Source organism: Rissa tridactyla, chromosome 6, assembly GCF_028500815.1.
Source record: "Rissa tridactyla isolate bRisTri1 chromosome 6, bRisTri1.patW.cur.20221130, whole genome shotgun sequence".
Lineage (NCBI taxonomy): Eukaryota > Metazoa > Chordata > Aves > Charadriiformes > Laridae > Rissa > Rissa tridactyla.
Window position 1 is genome coordinate 39,521,941 of NC_071471.1, and position 18,891 is coordinate 39,540,831.

General features: G+C 46.6%; 1 long non-coding RNA gene across 1 annotated transcript in view; it reads left to right on the forward strand.

Annotated features, from left to right (window-relative positions):
• Nucleotides 1-18,891, forward strand: part of LOC128911963 (uncharacterized) — a 135,701-nt gene that overhangs the window by 115,894 nt on the left and 916 nt on the right. Inside the window, exon 20 of the long non-coding RNA XR_008467267.1 lies at nt 16,605-16,819. This is a non-coding gene — a long non-coding RNA (uncharacterized LOC128911963). The remainder of the gene's footprint in view (nt 1-16,604; nt 16,820-18,891) is intronic.

The window sequence follows — 18,891 nt, forward strand, 5'->3', positions numbered from 1 at the left end:
AAATGTTTCCGTTGGAGGTTTATCGCAAGACGGTAAACAAGGGAAGTGAGTTTTTCATCTGCCATGAGCAAAAGAGCCGCTGGATGGGTGGTGTTGGTACAGTCCCGCTTAGTCATGTGGCGAGATTGCATTGTTAAACTCCACGTGTGGTGGCTTTGGCCTTTCAAAGGCCATTAACCCCGAGAGGTGCGATGGGAGTGGTACCTAATTACGAGGAGTTAATAATTTACTCTTTTGTGAGTGACCACAGTGCTAACAATATTTGTACTGCAGGCTCTCTCCCCTTTCAGCGTAACCACTTTAACCTGTTGCGTGCTGGTCGCTTCAGGGGTGATGGGCATCCATGGCCTAAAAGAAGCATCTTCTGGTTGTGAAGGGACTGGCGTGTGTTCTTTGGCTCTGTGGCTGACAATGTTTTCTCCCCAGCCTGCAGTAGTCTCTATGGTCACGTGCATCTCCTGGCTGTTTCAGCTAATCTTCAACAGCTGTTTCATTTATATGTCACGAGGTCCCTCACATTTTGTGTTTAATTGGTTAGTTTTCTTCATAGATGTGTTTAAGTTGCTTTGTTTGGAAAACAGTGATGGAAAGATGCAAGAAAAAAATAAAGTGTGGTTTATCTCACGTTGGCTACAAGTGAAGCTGTAGCCCTGGTGTAGGGATTCATCTGAGGCAGGTTGGATCCCTTGGTGCGACCACCCCTCCTGCCCTGTGATCGCTGTCAAGCCTAAAATTTGGTGTAAAGTCCTGAGCCTCTTCCAAGCTGACAAGAAATGATTTCCTCATGGTTTGGTGCAAAATAATTAGCTGAAAAGTATTTATCACATCCTCCTGGAAAAATAGATCATATTCCAAAACACCTGCTTCCCTGTTAGAAATCACAGCTTCTGATCTGTGTAACTTAACACCGACAAATCCAGGTCGCTGCTTTTATTGTGATTAGGGATGTATGTGGCGCGTTGTTTCAGCCTCTGCTCGAGGCCTGCTCCCTGTCTGGGAACAAGGGGTAGAAAGAGTCGGGTTTGGTGCTGGGCACCATGTGGCAGGGTCATGCAGAGACAGGACACTACTGTCACAGGCTGCGGTGGCTTCATTGCCTCAGCACAGTGCAGCAAAATTGTGCAAAATTAGCCTGTATCTGCGTTTGATCCCCTGGACAGGTTGTCTTGCCTTGGTAGAAATGTGCTTTCAGCTATCTGAGCCCTTGTGCCTTGGTGTGAATTACAGCTACGTTTACTGTAAGAATTCAATTGTGCAGGTCCAGGTTATCTAATGAGCATGACTAATCCATTGCGGTTTACTTTGGATCGAAGTTCGGCCGGAAAAGCTCCCCCAGGGGTTGGAGGGAGCAAGGGAACGTGCGTGCCTGGGTCTAAGCTTCCCCATGTCCCTTCTCGTGCCCATCCACAGGAGGTGATGGTCCTTCAGTGCCACCTCCCCAGTGTGATTCAGGCAGAGGAGCTCTGGGGGCTTCCCCAGCTCTAGCGGAGACTGCAGCTCCTTGCTGGGCACTCACTAAATTTTAATACGCAGAGCCGGCTGGCTAACCATAAACCAAAATAGAACAGAAAACAACTCCCTCTCCTCCAGCAATCCAGTTGCAAGGCGGGTTACGTGCCTGTATGGGAAATTCTCGGGGAAGTGTAGTTCTGTGTGGGTTATCTGAGGGCACAGGCTGTGCGTAGTTGTGCCTTTTTTAAGGGTGAGGGATATACGAGATGTGGATTATTCTTATTTAAAAAAAAAAAGAGGAAATCTCAACTGCAATTTAGTAAACTGGCTTTCTGACCCTGTTTCCCTGAAATTTCTATGGTGTCCCTCCCAAAATCATGCTGGTTGAGAGAAGAGCCCTTGCCCTCTCCCGGGGCAGACTCTGCTTCAGCCCCCGGGAGGCAGGGGCTGAGGGACTGCCGGGGCTGGCAAAGAAAGGGCCACCTGTGGCAGTTGTCTCTGCCCAGATGAACCTCTTTGGTTTGCTCTCCATTTGTTTATACCTTAATCCTCTGGCAGTTTCTGGCCCAAATAATTTATTGCTGATGGGTGATTTTTTAAGCTGGCAGAAGGAGGCACGAGAAGAGTCAGTGAATAAACATTAAAACTAGACAAATTCAGGCTCAGAAGGCGGCACACATTTTTCACGGTGGGCATAGTTAACCATCAGAGCAACTTGTCTAGGGATTCAGTGGATTTTCTATCACTTGAAGGCTTTAAATTGAGCCTGCATGTAATATAATACTCTTTAAGCACAACTTGCAGGCTGGATTCAGAAATGCCTGGGTGAGATTTTTTGGTCTGTTTTGTGCAGCTGGACAGAGCAGATGGTCAGAAAAGCTATGAAAATAACTCGCCCTAAGAGATCTGTGTTTAAATAAGCAAACAAACAAACTCCTTGAAAATGATATCCACACATGCGAATGGATGAAAATTACAGGTCCTTAGCAATACTGGAAAAGGAAGTGTTTATGTCTGCTGCCACTGACCGTTTTTGGTACTCCAGACACAGGGTAATTTGCAGGAAGGCACGATGAACTGCTTGTGCTGAGTAGGAAAGGATGAAGCTGTGGCACTTGTTGGGGTGGGGGGGGGCGATGGGGATGGGATGGGACCCCCACACCCTGCAGCCCCATGGTGGTGACAGGAGCAGACCCCGTGTGGCGTATCCCTGCTCCCTGACTTGTGGCATCCCACCCACGCCTGGGTGAGGTGCTCCGGGGCTCTGGGCACCCAGCGCCTGGAGGGGTGGGGGGCAAGGCCATCCCAACCAGGCAGCACAGGGGGAGGCTGAGCCCCTCTTTAAACCCAGCCGCCTGACCTGGGTCCCTCTGTACAGCCCTCTGAGTGCTGGGATTGAGCCCCTCTCCCCTAACAGCCGACCTGGGAAGGCACCAGCTCTCCCGGAGAATGTCACTGAACAGTTGGAGCTGTTCATTAGAGAGAACCTAATTAGACGTTTATTATTTATGTGATTTTACATTAATGGCCTGGCAACAAGATTTATTTCTCAACTTATTTGTTTCACAATGTGGTTTCTTCAGCAATCAATTGATATTTGGTTAGCTTAATAACTATCTTGTTAAAATTAAATTAAATGCTACTCTGATTTAACTGTATTAAAATAAATGTTGTCGTTGTTAATGAAATGCAAATAACTATTTAAATTGTGGCAGTGCTTCATTGAGTTGCCACCGTTGGGTGGAAGGGTATTGAAGAACGTGCTGATGAGGTGGGGGATGGCAGGAGGTGCCAAGAGCTGGGACCCCCAGCCAGCACCAGTGAGGCGAATGGGAGCTTCCCTCTGTCTCCAGCAGGTCCTGGTCAATAACTGCAACCGCGTATGAAAGCAAAGTTTCTTTCTTTCAATAGGAAATCTGTTCTTTAACTTTCACTCTCTGGTACGCCTGCTAGGCTAGAAAGGAAAACTGAGGCTGGCTACAAGCATCCTCAGAGCAGGTGGATGCACTGAGGATCCTGAATAGATGGTGGCTGAATAGAGGTTTTACAGACAATAAGTTAAAATGAGGGATCCTTAAGCTTTCCCTGCAGTGTGGGACACAGCTTGACAGAAAGATGGTCCCCATGCTTATTCATTTCCTGGCACTGTGGGGTCCCACGGCAGACGTGGATGGAGGCAGGGATAGTGAGATGACTCCTCTGCAGGTTCCTGCAGTGTAAATGTCTGTCCCTCCCACCTCCTCACCATGCCCCGATTCCTCTGGCAGATAGCAAGCACAGACACGGGAAAAGTCTTCAGTGAGTTTGGGCTGGAAATAAGGATTCACGCACAGACAAGCAGCTTATTTGCCATGAGCTTCTTCCTTAGGTCCAAGGAGGGATCCCTGGGTGCAGGAAGTGGGTTACCAAACACTAGCAAACTCAGCTTCTTCAGCAAATTGGACAGGGGTAAGGGAAGGCTGTGGATCTCTGCAGATCTCTCCATCTCTGTAGATGGAAAGAGCAAAGTCCATACAAAAGTCAAAACACGCTATCAAACCTTTCCGCTGATACAGACGCCTATATGAAATAGTAGAAACAGCAGCTGGAGTCATCAGGAAAAAGAGTCCTGATGCGCTGCCAAAGCTACGCAATCTAAAACGCGTGGTGTGTAGGGTTGATCCAGCTTCCTTTGTAGTCAGCACTGATACCACTTGTGACCGCAGCAGGAGCCGGGGCAGGGCTGCCCTCGTGAAAGAGAGAGAGGAGGCGAATGCAAAGCTCGACCTCCGTAAGCAGGGTCAGGCACACATACACCCCTGCATTCAGAGGGGTCTGCGCGTTTCCCAGAACAACGGAAAAAATGAAGATATGGTGCTGCACAAGCAACTGGTTTTGTCTTTTTTTTAATGCGCAGATAAATTGTTCATTTGTATTCTTAGTGGCCAAACTAATATTCACACAAATCGTTATCCACCAGTGGTGCAGCAAAAAACAAACTCCTAACAGAAACCGTGCTGCAGTTTGTAACACTTGTCGTTTTGCCCATGTGCGTTACCAATTATTGACAAAAGTGCAAGGAGCACACGTGGACACTATAGGGAGAAGTTATTCAAGATGAAGTACCGTACTGGATCTGCATTCCCTCCACAGTCCACACACAGGCATTTCATCACACGCATGTGATAATTTTTATTTTTTTGCATTTCTGGATATAATGATGCAACAGATCTAAGCCTGTGTGATATAGTAAATAGGATGAGGATTCTGGAAAAAAAAAAAGGAGTGAAGTTCAGCTCAGTATGAAATTTCCAAAGGTTTAAACTTGGTGTGGTTTTTAATAAAGTTAGATGAACAACATATGATGCCTTGTGCTATATTAATCTTCCAGCGCTTGATGCTTCATGTGATTTTCCAGCAGCTTTCATTTATTGAATTTCCTGCTTAGATTTTTACTGAAAAGCAAGGAAGATTATGAAACATCCCCTTTTTAATTCTAATTTAATTGCATACAATTAGCTAAATACATCATTTGCTACAACTTCAGTTAATACATTGTTAAATATTATTTTTACAATAGTGTGCCAAATGACATATTAATAATATTTGGTGTCATTAGCACTAGATTACAAAAATATTTGCATACTGCTTATTAGGATGTGATATGATGCGTTTCCACATTGGTTGACTATGTAGGTGACTAAGGATTATGAAATAGTTCTCAACCCATACCCTGGATTTTAAAGCTTCCAGATTTGTTGGTTTATTTTAAAAAAGAATTAAAGTTAAGTTCCTGACGCTGTTTTTGTGGCAAGGTTTTCTAGAATAAGTGCATTCAGCCTTATTTCTGTTCAGACTACCTGTTCATAATTATACTTGGCCTGTCCCAATTCCCTGAAGTTTGGATTCTTTATTCTTCTCTATTTTTTTAGTCTGCCAAGAACGATGAGGGGAAAATTGATCCTGCCTCGGGGATGAGGGACTGGAGTAAATGACCTCTGTGGGGCCTTTCCAACCTTATTTTTCTTCGATCCTGCGTAGTCTGGAGCTGTCATGCATCCAGCCGGCTCGTGGTGGAGTCGTAGCAAACCGGTGTCCACGCTTGGCTGCAGCTTCTGTGCTGAGAAAAAGAGAGCAGTGCAGCTCCAGCCATCACTCGGTGTTTCTATAGCTGTTGTGCTGGTGAGACAGGGAGATGCAAGGCTCCCTCCTGGGTCAGATGTCCTCTTGTTACTGCTGCTGCTCTGAGGGATGTAATACTGGGTTGATCCCTCAGCCTCCAGGTTTCTTGTTCAGCCCTGGGATGCTGGAGGGGGCTGCCATGGTGCCTGACTGTGCCCAGCGCCCTTCGCTGCAGGGCCTGGGACGTATGGCATTTGACAGTAATGCACTATGCTGCAATTGCCATAGCAGCCCTGAGGAGAAGGACTTGGGGGTGTTGGTGGATGAGAAGCTCAACATGAGCCGGCAATGTGTGCTCACAGCCCAGAAAGCCAACGGCATCCTGGTCTGCATCAAAACAAGTGTGGCCAGCAGGTCAAGGGAGGTGATTCTGCCCCTCTACTCTGCTCTGGGGAGATCCCACCTGGAGTACTGTGTCCAGCTCTGGGGCCCCCAACAGAAGAAGGACACCAACTTGTTGGAATGGGTCCAGAGGAGGGCCACCAAGATGATCAGAAGGCTGGAGCACCTCTGCTGTGAAGACAGGCTGAGAGAGTTGGGGTTGTTCAGCCTAGAGAAGAGAAGGCTCCAGGGAGACTTTATAGCAGCCTTTCAGTACCTGAAGGGGGCCTCCAGGAGAGATGGGGAGGGACTCTTTATGAGGGAGTGTAGTGATAGGCTGAGGGGTAATGATTTTAAACTGAAAGGGGGGAAATTTAAATTAGATATTAGTAAGAAATCCTTTACTGTGAGGGTGATGAGACACTGGAACAGGTTGCCCAGAGAAGTTGTGGATGCCCCATCCCTGGAAGTGTGCAAGACCAGGCTGGATGGGGCTTTGAGCAGCCTGGTCTAGTGGGAGGTGTCCCTGCCCATGGCAGGGGGGTTGGAACTGGATGATCTTTAAGGTTTCTTCCAACCCAAACCATTCTATGTTTCTATGATTCGAACAATTCAAGGTGTTGCCTGATGTTGTGCAGCGCAGGAAACCAGTGGCACTTTGTGCCGAGGTGTGCCAGCCAGAGGCATGCTGGAAACACCAGGATAACGCAAGAGGGACTTGAGGTGCCTGATTTCATCCAGGATTCGAACTTTGTCTCTCACTCTAGGGACAGCTCACTCCAGGCTTTGGTCTGGCCCAAAAGTGATGACAGGAAGCATTTGCAATCTTTGAAATGACATTTGACTTTCCAGGGCCACCCAGTATTTGGGCTTGCCTTTCCAGGGCTACAAGTACTTCCAGGTGTTTGGGGCAGAGCCATATGTAAAAACATCCTTTTCAAGAGCAATAGCGCTCTGCCACTTGTGCTGTCTGCAGCATGGAAGCAACAACAAACAGGAAACATTGGGGATGACGGTCAGGCAGCAATATAGGTTCTAGTGGCTAACTGGAAACATCGAAGATCAATGATTAATTTAGAAAAATCCAAGTGAGATGTTACTTTAGTTGTGGTGCCAAGTTCTGGGCTGGTCTGCCCGGAGGCTGGAGCTCCTAGGTGTGCTGCGCAGATACCGCAGCTGCAGTGAAGCAGTACCACTCGGTGTTTATGGGATACTCTGACATTTGTGATTTGCTTTGAAAATAAATACAAGTAGCTGCAGCTCAAGAAATGCATGAGCTCTGCCGCAGAGCTGCCTTTTCTTTTCTCAGGGAGCCCCTCCAGTAAAAGGGGAGTTTAATCTGTGTTTTTCCTGTAGTCCTTGGGCTGGATACCTGTTATCTGTACTGGTGGTAACCCCAGGCAGGCCGCGAGGCGGCGAAGGCTGTTTGACGGTTGTGGGGTGTAATGATGAGCTCGGGGAGGAAGAACAATTGCTTTGGCTTTTATTGTGGCCTTCTGGATTTTTCTTCAAAAGTAAAATTCCAGGGTGCTGGTGGAAGGTTTCTTCATTTCTTTCCTTCTTTCTCTCTCTTAGTGTCTTGAGACAAAAGTGTTTAACAACAGACCTTAATAGAGTGGAAAGTAACAGCAGAGAGAGGTGAAGGGAACATGAACTAGTTTCCGCAGCCTTTGACAGCTCATCTGGTGGGAATAATGAGTAATTTATGTAGCATTCCCCACTTCAGATTATCAAGTGGCTAGACTGAAGCTGGGAAACACTCCAGGTCCAAATCAGATACAACAAAGGGGATATTTGTAGTCCTTTGTGTATTCCTTTATTGTATTCATTTTTTATTAATTTCCTGATACTGAAAGTATTTGGGGTGGGGAAGACAAGGTTTCACATCCCACACTCTGTCCTCGTGGAAGTCGCTCGGGGTGCCGTGGTCAGCACATCCGTGGCAGGTCTGCGAGGCTGCACTGTCGGCTTTGGATGAGATCCCAGCATTGGGTACTCTGCCCGGCTCTGCCGCGTAATCCATCACGTCCTGGAGCCTAAGGCTGATCGGTGGGAAGAATCTGAAGAAAGAAAGTATTTAGGTTTAGTTTTCCAGTAGGGAAGGGTCACTGTGAAGTACCACCAAACCATATGCTGGTCTACAAGCAAGTCAGTCTCCCTCTTCAGGTCTGACTGACACTCAGCTGGTTCTGGTTTGTCCCAAAAACTGGGCTGCCAGTAAGGATGACCACCTCCTCAGCAGAAAGCATGGCGAGGGCAAAACTGCAGTCCCTTTCTCTGCAGCACGTCCCTAGCTGTGTGTCTGGCAAACAGCCTCAATTTGTAACCTGGTGGTCATACATCCAGCCCCAGTGTCACCCATAAAGTCAGCATCTCTATGGGTGCCTCCTCCTGCCCTAGGGAAGGATGACGGTCAAAGAAGCGCTTGGGCAGGGGTATGGCTTCTCCCAGCTGGCCAGGGCATGCTGAAGACAAGTTCTCACTTTGAAGTTGTTCAAGGAAACGCAATTAAATCTCAGTAAATTCAGAAACCAGTGTTTTTCTTAAAAAGCCCCAGAAAGATACTGAGGGAGACGGTTGTCCAGATGAGTGGAGATGCTACAAGCTGCCCCACAAGCTGCTGCTCCTGAGCAGGTCATCTCAGCCCCATCCCTGCTCCTGGCACAGCTCCTCTGTCTAATGGAGACACTTACATGGGGTGAGATGATGCTCTGTGGCCTGAACATGCCTGGGGAGCCGGGGTGACCTGCTCAGACACCTGTTGGTCCTGCACCTGCCCGTGTCCTGCCTCCTCACCCTCTGGGAGGGTTCCTGTGGCTGGGTTTTGGTGGGGAGGAGCTGCTGGATGATTGGGGTCCTCACATCTTTGACTTCTTCAGAGAACGTGTGAAGAAGGGCTCTGCTGATGGAGAGCAAAGAGGAGCTCAGGGGGACTCTGTGCTGCACTTCCAGCTACTGCAAGCTTTTGGGTTGTTTTTTTTGATCATGTTTGTAATTACTCCACTAATTGTGAATGTCCTTTTGTGCATTTGCCTAAAGAGAAGTGGTACACAGCAGACTGGGAAATGTCTCCTGTTCTGTAAAAGCAAACAAAAAGAACAAACAAAATCCAAATAAACCCCTAAGAGGCCTTTTTCTACTGCCACCATTCTAGTATAAAGGGTCATGAGAGCTTCGTTAGAGGGGGGAAAAGGGATTTCAGCTTGCAGTATATTTTGGCTGTTCTGCCGCTAATGAAATCACATGCCACCCGTAACACTTAGGGGCATATTGCTTTACAGATTGCAAATAACCTTTTTGGGTAACTATTAAACAAATTTAAGTGTGTCCTAATTACATTTATTCACAGCAGCTAAAATGATTGGAAATAATGTTACTTTTCCATTGGAAAACTTTATAGCCAATTTAACATTTCCATTAGTTTCCGAACACGTATATCCTAGAAAAAAATACACCAACAAATCCTCTGAGCCCAATGCTCTCCAACTGCAATCCTTTTACACCATTGCATCTGTCTTTTGTAGACAACATCACTCACTCCTGTTTTATACCAGTGCGCTAGAAATAGAATTAGGTCTTCTACCTCCAGTCAACATTATTCGGTGTTAATCCTCTTTGGCAGAGGCTGCAGCCAGCTCGCTACCAGCAGTTGGCAGGTCACTGCGAAGCACTGGAGTTGATGTCAGTTTTAGAAGTTGAAAATGCATACGGTGTTTAACAGAGAAGTGTTATAAATTTCTCTAAAATGAGTGAGCGCACTTAAAGGCAGCTGTTAGGATGGGTCTTCTGTAGTCCCATGAGCATTTAGTAGCTGCTAAGGGAGGAAACTGAAAATGAATCATCTATTTTTTTCCATTCTCATGCCACTTTACCGTATTAGCATCTCAGTATCTCAGTTTGTCTGTAAAATGGGCAAATTACTCACCTGGACACTCCGCCACAGAGCAGTGAGGCTTATGTCATATCCTGCCATAGTAATGGTGTGGTTGTAGCAGCCTCAATCAAAAGGGCTGAAAGTATTCAAAGGAGTAATCGTTATTCTAATTTTATAAGTGGGGAAAGTGAAACAGAGAATGGCGGTGACCTGTCAGAGGGGGTGAGTGGCAGGAGCCGGGCTTCCTGAGGGTCCCTGCCTCTCCCGCGGGGCATCAGGTACCACGTCAGGGCAAGCAGCAGGGATACAGGCGTAACACAGGAGTCTTCATGCACATCTTGAATTACTATGGGTTTGTACACAGCATAGAGCTGTAGGATATCGGCTTGCCTGTGTGCAGGGGTAGCTGCTGCAGACCCTTCTCGGGGGGTTTGCAGGTGAGATCAACCGTATTCTCCTTGCAGGATCGGGGCTGGTCCTGTCTGTTCTTGTAAGAAGAGAAATATCCGTAGTTCTCCCCTCTAGTAATCAATATTAAGAATTTCATAATGCAGTTGCTTATGTACTTTTCCTTGCACCTTGTTCTCCTTGTATCAATATAAATCTACATTTTCTCTCCTTTTAAGCAAAAGGCTAGTATTTCTTTTCATCCCACACAAACTAAACCTAGAATACCTGCAGTTAGCTTAAACACCGCTAACAAAACCTTTATGTTTTGCAAAGAGTTGGAGGCAAGATGATGTAAAGTGACTCATGGTTTATACACAAGTATATGAAAGCCGAACTAGCCTTTTGATAGCTATGGATAATTCTTTCTGTCCCATAAAGACTGGTAGTTCATACTGTTTTTCGTATTTTAGTTGCTGGGATTTCATACCGATTATGGTACTTATTTGAAATAACAAGCTATGTGAGTCCATCCAGTTCCTAAGAACCCCATTGCCACTGTTCATTACGAGCTACGATTAGTGACAGGATTACATTGTTAATGTCTGCAGGTATTCTGAATATTAGACCCGTCTCTTGTGTGTAGTTCTCCCTTCTAGTTACCTGGGAGTTGTCTGCTTGTATTCCCTCACCTCAAATCTTAACCAACCAGAAATTATACACTTGTAAAACAGGCGTGCTGTTCTGTTGCAGTGAAGCAATGGCTTTGCTCTCAGTCCTCTTTTTGTGTGTTATTAAAAAGAAAAGTTTCTCTACATACAGCATGAGTGCTGTTGCTGATTAAAAGTTTGCGTTAGATTTTGAATTTAGTCCTCAGCACAAGGGTGAAGGTTAAGTTTGCTGACAGCTGGAGGTGAGAGAGGAGGACACAGTGATGGGCCTTGGTATCCATCTAGAAAAGGATTGGGTGGCGGACTAGAATTTGGTCTCTGTTTGGTCTCCAGAAGACTGAGTTTTATTTGCTAGTGAAAGCTGGTGTTGGCTTAGACCATGTTCAGGTGCTCGGTTGAATTTTTGGCCAACTTGTGATGTAGATCTGCTGTTCCATCTGTAACATCCCTGTTCTCCCATTTTCCCTAATTTTCCCATTAGCCTGTACTTTCATTTTAAAACCTCATATATTTAAATGGAGGGTACAGCCAATACTTATGGATCTAGTTCCAAATTCTACAAGGAGAAGCCGTCAATAGCCCGGTTTGCTGTGGCTCCTTGAAAATGTAGGACAGCCCACACAATCACGCAACAGCCACAAAGGCTTGTTAAACAGCAAGGACTTGTGGTCCCAGAGATTTGGTAGTAGGTTAATTCAGATTAGAAACGCTTTGGGGTTTTAGCTGTAAGATGCGTCTATTGGAGCATGGAGTGGTTGCCTTTCTCTTTAATGCAGTCTTCGGGAATTTGTGCACTGCCCCATATGTACCTGCACAGTGCGATGGGTAGAACAGTCTCTCGGTGGAGCCCTGTAATACTGGTTTTGGAGTATGATAGCAAGGCACTTGCCACGCTTGTAGTACAGTACTCAAAGGTTCACGCTGTGTCTGTCACTAGAATTTACTTCCATGGGAAAGCGAGATGCAGATAATCTAAACAGGACACTTGCAGCAGATTTCAGTCCCTATATCGCTGCAGGAAAAAGACAGCCCAAGTTAAAGTGGAAAGAAGCCCTCATTCTGAGCCCCATATTAACGTGTTTTTCATTTCTGTCTTTCCAAGTTGACCAAAGTGAAACCAATCTGCCTCAGATTTCATAGTCAAGATTTTGTGCCAAGATTATATATAAAGTGGGTCAGCTATTTAGAGCTGGTAATTTATGTGAATACAGGATTTGTACCGATTTGTTGTTATCTAAAATGACTAATGTTTCATAAAAACAAATTTCTGCTTGTGGATTGCTCTGAGTGTGGCAAAATACTGCATTTGTACCAGCGTGTCACTCTCCGGCGCTGCTCGTGGGTGACTGGTCCCTTCAGCCAGGCGGGCCTGTCTCCCTGCTTGGACACTGGTGGTCGAGGCGCAGAAAGGTCCTTGATCTGCTTACAAGAGTGGTCCTTGAAACACTCCAGGAAAGAGTGGGAGTCATTTCTGGAATGAAGGAGGAGCTAAGCTAGCTGCCCTAAAGCATTTGTAGGAGATTTAATGTTGTTTGGAAAAAGCCTCTAACCTTTTTAATATATATTTGCAACCATAAAACCCCCTGAAACTTTCGCGGGGCAGGAGGCAGCTGATCATCAGGCTTGTACCCATGTTGAACTGATGAGTGTAATAATGATGGGGGTAATGGATACATTGAATTCATCATTAATATCTCACCTAGGTGAGAGTCACCATAGCTTTGGTCATCTTGCACGCCCCTGGCATTGCCTGGGACCTGAGCAGGAGCCCGCCAGGCACGGGACTACAGGGAATGTCCCCCCTGCTATGCTTCCCACCCATGAGTGGTCTGTCCTCTCTCCATCTCCCTTTCTTCGCCTTTCCACCCTGGCAGCAAAGCCCTTTGCTGCGGGCCGAAGGTGTTTCCCTGCGGAGGGAACAGGTCCCTTGCAGCCCCTGTTGTAGAGGGCACCCTTACTGCCTGGGGTGGTCTGCAGGAGACTCCAATAAGTGGGCCGTGGCAGAGCATCAAGAAGCAGATGGGTGCACACTAAAAGCAAAGGGCTATTTGGCATGTAGTCATTAGCCGTTGCCGAGTGCATTAGTCCTCTTATGTCTTTCAGAAAGTCATCATTTTGTAACAGAAAATTGCTATTTCATTCCAAGTAGACTTAATTTCTATAAAAAAATAAACCCCCTTAATTAGGGTTAGGAAGAAGCAGAATATCATGTGCTTCATAGGAAGGGCAGTAGCTGTCAAGCTCACAGAAGGGGACGGGATGGGGAAGGGGCACTGGGGCCGGCTGTGGCATGGTGCAGAGCATGGCCCTGCACCAGGGTGGCTGCATGGGGGAAACCCGCAGCCCAGGGGGTTTAGGGGTGGACAGTTGCTGCCCGGTGCTGCTGAGATGGCCTGAGCGGGGACGAGGAGCTCTTGGCCTCTTCTGGCAGCAAAGCTTTCATCTTCATGTGCTGAAATCCCTGTGCCACATCAGCCTTCCCCCTCCTGTTCTAGAAAACTCTGCTTTTTGCCAGTGGACTGGGGTGGGTATTGTGCAGATTTGTCTCTGTCAGAAAAAGAAATTTGGATCATTTATGTTCAGTTTGTGTGACTTTGGGGCTGGCTTAGCTACTGATACCCTGATCCTTCTTTTATTGCTAGCATCCTGTTGCAAGTGACCACCGGTAGCATGTCATTTGTTGGCTTCCTCTTCATTCAACATACCCTAGTTAATTAAATGACACTTTCGTGTATTTGGTAAAGTCCTTTAATTACTGTACACCTCAAGCTGAGATCAGATGGAGTGGGCTGTCTCTGGTGACAGCAGAGCCTGTTTAAGTGGAACACTGAGGAGGGGGACGTGAATGGTGAGGAGAGTGTGAACTGCTCAGGTGCGGCGGGACAGGGACCGACAACATGCGGCACCAATTCATTATCAGCCATCACCACCTAGTGGCAAAAAGGCTCCGTCTGGATTCATCTGCCAATTTAGGTCTCTTTCAAGGCTTTTTTTTTTTTTTCCCTAAAGAACTAATTTTCAGATAGGATACACATTTGCTGGGCTGATTCTGGGCTCCCAGTGGCTTTTATGACAACGTGAAATTTCCTTCTCTGCAGGGAACCACTTCTGCTTCATCCGAACTGACTCATACACGTTGACTCCTAAACACCTTGACTGCGTACACAGATAAAATTAAAGTGTTTTGGCTTTTGCCCAGGAGGTAAACAGACCTTTTACACCACCCAGATTCACACATAATATAGCCCCAATCCTGAAATCCAAGGAGATGGGGATCTGTGATGTAGGTTTTCATCTACTTACAACACAAGAATAGAAACCCCTGTCCCTAAAATAAAAAATAATCTGGTTCTGATAGGTCCTTTGATTGTGTACCCTAAAAAGCAGGGGTAGGAATACTATATGATATTGAGGTGGGATGGGCACCTCCATTTCCTTGTTAACAAATGGTTAACAAAACGAAGAAGTTACTGAAGCCCACTAAAAGGATAGATGGGAATAGAAACTATATTGCTGTCCTCGTCCCTTCTTTAGCACATGCCATGTTAATCTGTTTCTACTGCATCAGTTGTGTCTTCCTTTTCACTCTCCCCACCCACGCTTCTGGAAACTTAAACTTCTGCCTGTCTCCTGGCAAATGTCCTCCTGCTTCACTTGGACGCAGGCTTTTGCCTTCTGCCTGTTGCCCTCAGCTGCCCCCCTCAGAGGGGAGTCTGCAGGTGAAATCTAGGTAATGTCTGTTAACAACATTTTCTTCAGATAAAGACTCTACAATAAAACTCATTCCTGACAGGTCGGTGCGCTCGCCACAGCAATTAAATTAACAAAGGAGTTACGGCTCCTTCATTATAGTTGTGACTATCCTTTTAATTTCATGATTTACTAATGGATAAAATGTTTGGCGCCCTTAAGAGTTACATCATCAGGGTGTTTGCTGGGAGAGAGGGCTCCTGCTGCCCTTTCTCTGAACTAGTAGTCTCCCAGCGTGGTTGAAATACTCCTCTGCCTGTGAGGGACCGGAGAAGGGCAGGATGAGCTTGCATGTGTCCACAAACTGCCCTTTGAGATGGTCCCTCCATGCCTTTAAACCCTGTTTTCAAAGCTGCTGTGCGCGATAGAGTTTTTCCACATATCCCCATGCCTTCCATCACCTCAAATCTTTTGTAGGGTTGGTGGGGAGCCTAGGCAGGCCTGGGAAGTGTGCAGCCACAGGTGCGCTGAGGACCAGAAAGTCATGGCTCTTGGTGCAGAAATGGGTTCAGTTCCTGTAAATCCGAATAGCTTCGGCTACTGTCACCAGGCTTTGGGTGATGCCTGATCCATCCCTTGGTTCCTCAGGCTAATCCCCCGCGAAGGGCCTCTGCCCGGGGGTGGCCCCAGCGCAGCTTGGCACAAACACCACGGCATACCCTGGCGGCATGCAAAACTGGTGACTTTCACGTGCTCCTCTTAAACAGGTGCCCGCACAAAGCTTCAGAGGGTGGGATAATTAAACCATGTCATTTTTAGGAGGTCATCTCTATAGCCTGGACCTTGGGACGGCTGGTAGGCCAAGCAGGCTGACACAGAAACAATTAAAGGCTCACTGGTGGGTGAGTTTCTTAGTGTAAGCCTTATGGATTTGTGGTAATGCTAGTCCATGATAAAAAATTTCAGTTTTTCGGGCTGTTTTTTCTTCCCTGTGAGAAAAAAATTTAAAAATATTTTCTGAGCCTACGATTTTCGGCAAGGGGGAAAAACTTCTGAAAATTTGCTACAGATGAATATGTTCTGTGATGCCAAAGGTGATCAGAGGGCTGGAGTACCTCTCCTATGAGGACAGACTGATAGAGTTGGGGTTGTTCAGCCTGGAGAAGAGAAGACTCCAGGGAGACTTTATAGCAGCCTTCCAGTACCTGAAGGGGGCCTCCAGGAGAGATGGGGAGGGACTCTTTATCAGGGAATGGAGCGACAGGACACGGGGTAATGGTTTTAAACTGAAAGGGGGGAGATTTAGATTAGATATTAGGAAGAAACTCTCTACTGTGAGGGTGGTGAGACACTGGAACAGGTTGCCCAGAGAAGCTGTGGATGCCCCATCCCTGGAAGTGTTCAAGACCAGGCTGGATGGGGCTTTGAGCAGCCTGGTCTAGTGGGAGGTGTCCCTGCCCAGGGCAGGGGGGTTGGAATTAGGTGATCTTTAAGGTCCCTTCTAACTCTATCCATTCTATGATTTTCAGTGGCTGGTGTATATACGATTCATGGACTGGCTTGTTGGTAGTTTTATTTTGAAAAGTTTCTTTTGGGGTTTCTATCTAGCAGTGATATAATCTTGATGAAGAGTAAAATCAGAACAAAACCAGCCTTCTTTCAGTTGTTTTCTTGACCCTCTCCTAGTGTGCACACCTGAGCTGTAGTTGGCATGTATATGTGTGTGCATTTCATTTGTACGTATGCATGTTGTTCAAATGACCAATTTTCAGCCTCCCCTCTCTTACAAAAATACCCCCAACAGTGCTGGCTGGTGGGAGATCAGAAATCCTTTTGGGAGCTGAGGTCTGTGACACCTGCCTGAACTGTACTTCAGTGAAGGGCAGTTACCGTATGTGTAATATTCTTACGAAAATACATCCAAAGCGTAGGACGCCTGGCCCAGGCTGCCCTCATTCTCCAGCTGAGGGGCGATGGGCTGCAGATGTCTTCTCAGAAACACACACCTTTGACCTTTCCTTGTTGCTCCACCGTCCATTTGCAAACAGGCATGAGAAGCATGAATGGCGACAGGCGGGCTTGCCACCCCGGGCAATGTAAAGCGGGCAGAACAAGTGGGATGCAGGAGCAAAAGCCTGACTGGTCCAGAGAGGCAGCTGCAGCAGAGAGCACCAGAGCACCAACTCTGCACACTTGTAAAAGACAAGGCCTTTTTCATCCCAGCGCATCCAGCCTGCCCGCGAGCCTTCGAGTTTTCGTTCAGGTAATTGATGCCGACCACGCACCTGCACGCTGCAAGGTCAGGATCCCTTGTACTGCACGCAGCTGTATATTCGCACTATGCCTTTTGTCCGTATGGCCCAAACGTGCATTTAGTCTAAAAACAAGACTGCTGCCTGGCATCTGCTCCCCAGACTGTCTTAAAAATACATGTAGGTGTAGTCATGGCTGGAATAGATAGGTTGAGCTTTGCCGGGATGTGGATAAATGCCAATATTATGCATGTGCGGTGTCATATGTAGTGCTCCGTCTCCTCTGTCCACCTGGTGAGGGGCAAGTGAAGCAGCTGTGCTGTGCACAGCTGGATAATCTGCCATTTTAGTGACAGCAGTTGCCCCTGGCCCGCCAAAGAAAGCCTTTTGCGAGTGTCTCTGGTGTGATGCAGTGACTTAGTAGCAGGCCGAGGCCCAGGAAAGGTGCTTGCTGCGTGAGAGAAGCTGTTGAAGGTACAGAGTTGGCAGAAAGAAGAGGGAGGGAGCTTGGGAAATAGACAGAAAAGATCAACAAAGTAATGTACAGGAAAGCATTGCTGTGGGAACCGGCTGACGGTCAGCCGGGATAAAGTCCCGGCAGAATGGCTGCCGATCACCAAGCAGAGACGGGAGAAGGCAGGTACCAAAAGCACACAGAAACCCCCCTGCTGACAGCACCCCCTTAGCACAGTTACCCACCGCAACCCAATAAACTATGGTTTGAACAATTACTGTGGACAGAGTTTGGGCAATTTCTTAGAAGCCCTGGTCTTAAAGTCTTTTACTTTGAAACTAGTAATTAGGCTTCAAAGCACGTGTCTGAAGTGTGATTTAAGGACTGAATGTGTCAGGCCATCTATATTTTGATGTTTTGTAGGTCAAAGCCTCCGAGAAACAGCAGGCAGTAACAAGTCCCCCATCCTTTCACTGCTGCCATATGTGTAACTCTGGTTTTCCCTCACCTCACACAAGCACAGGGTAAATTCCTCCAACCCGTCACATTTATCTTTGAAAGTGACTTCTCAAGCAAGTGGAGGATCTCTCTACCTCTTTCTTTCTCCCTCTCAGCTCAGAAGAGCCTCTTCCTCTTTCATAACATCGTAATGAACCAGAAATCTGTTCTATGTATTTTTTTCCATGATTTTATGAAAAATTCAAGACAACTTTTACCTGCCCGCAGTGTCTGATGCTAGGGCAGACAGTGAGGGGGAAAAGGCTTGTAAAGCCAGTGACTGCCATTTAACTTGTGTTGCTTGTTTCTCCCTCTCCTCGGAGAGATGTACAAATGAAAATTCAAGAGACCAGAATAAAAAAAGTGCGGCTAGAGAGAGCGTGGCATTAGCAACAAAATGGGAAAGGACATTTTGTTCGTGTCACAACAGGATCTATTTTTAAGAGCTTGTTGTATGTTTCATGTCATAAAATCACTTCTGGGATTATTTTTTCTAAAAAAAAAAATAAAAAAATAATGCCATGCCCACTGCAGAGAGCACTAAAATAGGCCACTCCAGCCACTGCAGACAGGATGTATGGAAATAATCAGCATTAGTTTGAGGTAAGAACACATAGAGGCAACTACCTGGTGACGCAGAATAAAGAGAGAAAAGAGCACGATTTTGCTCAAGTAGATTGAAAGAGCGGGTGGCATTGGAAGGATTACTAGGGATGATAGAAGTGGTAATTTGTTTGACCTGGTAACTGCTCTGATTGGTGGCCATCCCTTTGAATACAAATATCCCATTGAATGTTTCCACTAACTCTCCTGGAAACAAAACAAACATGTTCAGATCTCCTCTGGGATGGAGGAGACTGTTTTTACTGCTGAGGCAGAGGTGGGGGGGGTCAGATGCCATCAAGTGCTTTAAAAACACACTCTCTCTTCAGCTGGCAGGAGCGTCTCAAAATGATTGTGTTTGTTCTATGCACAGCTCCAATTAAAGATCTCTGTTTCAATTAATCACTTGTTTTCCTGGCCTGTAACATTTTGTGTCGGTCAGAACATTTTGTTTTAACCAGAAAGCTCACCTGTAAGGGCCCAGTCAGTATACACACTGCTCTGAGATGGTTTTAGTTGTAGACAAGG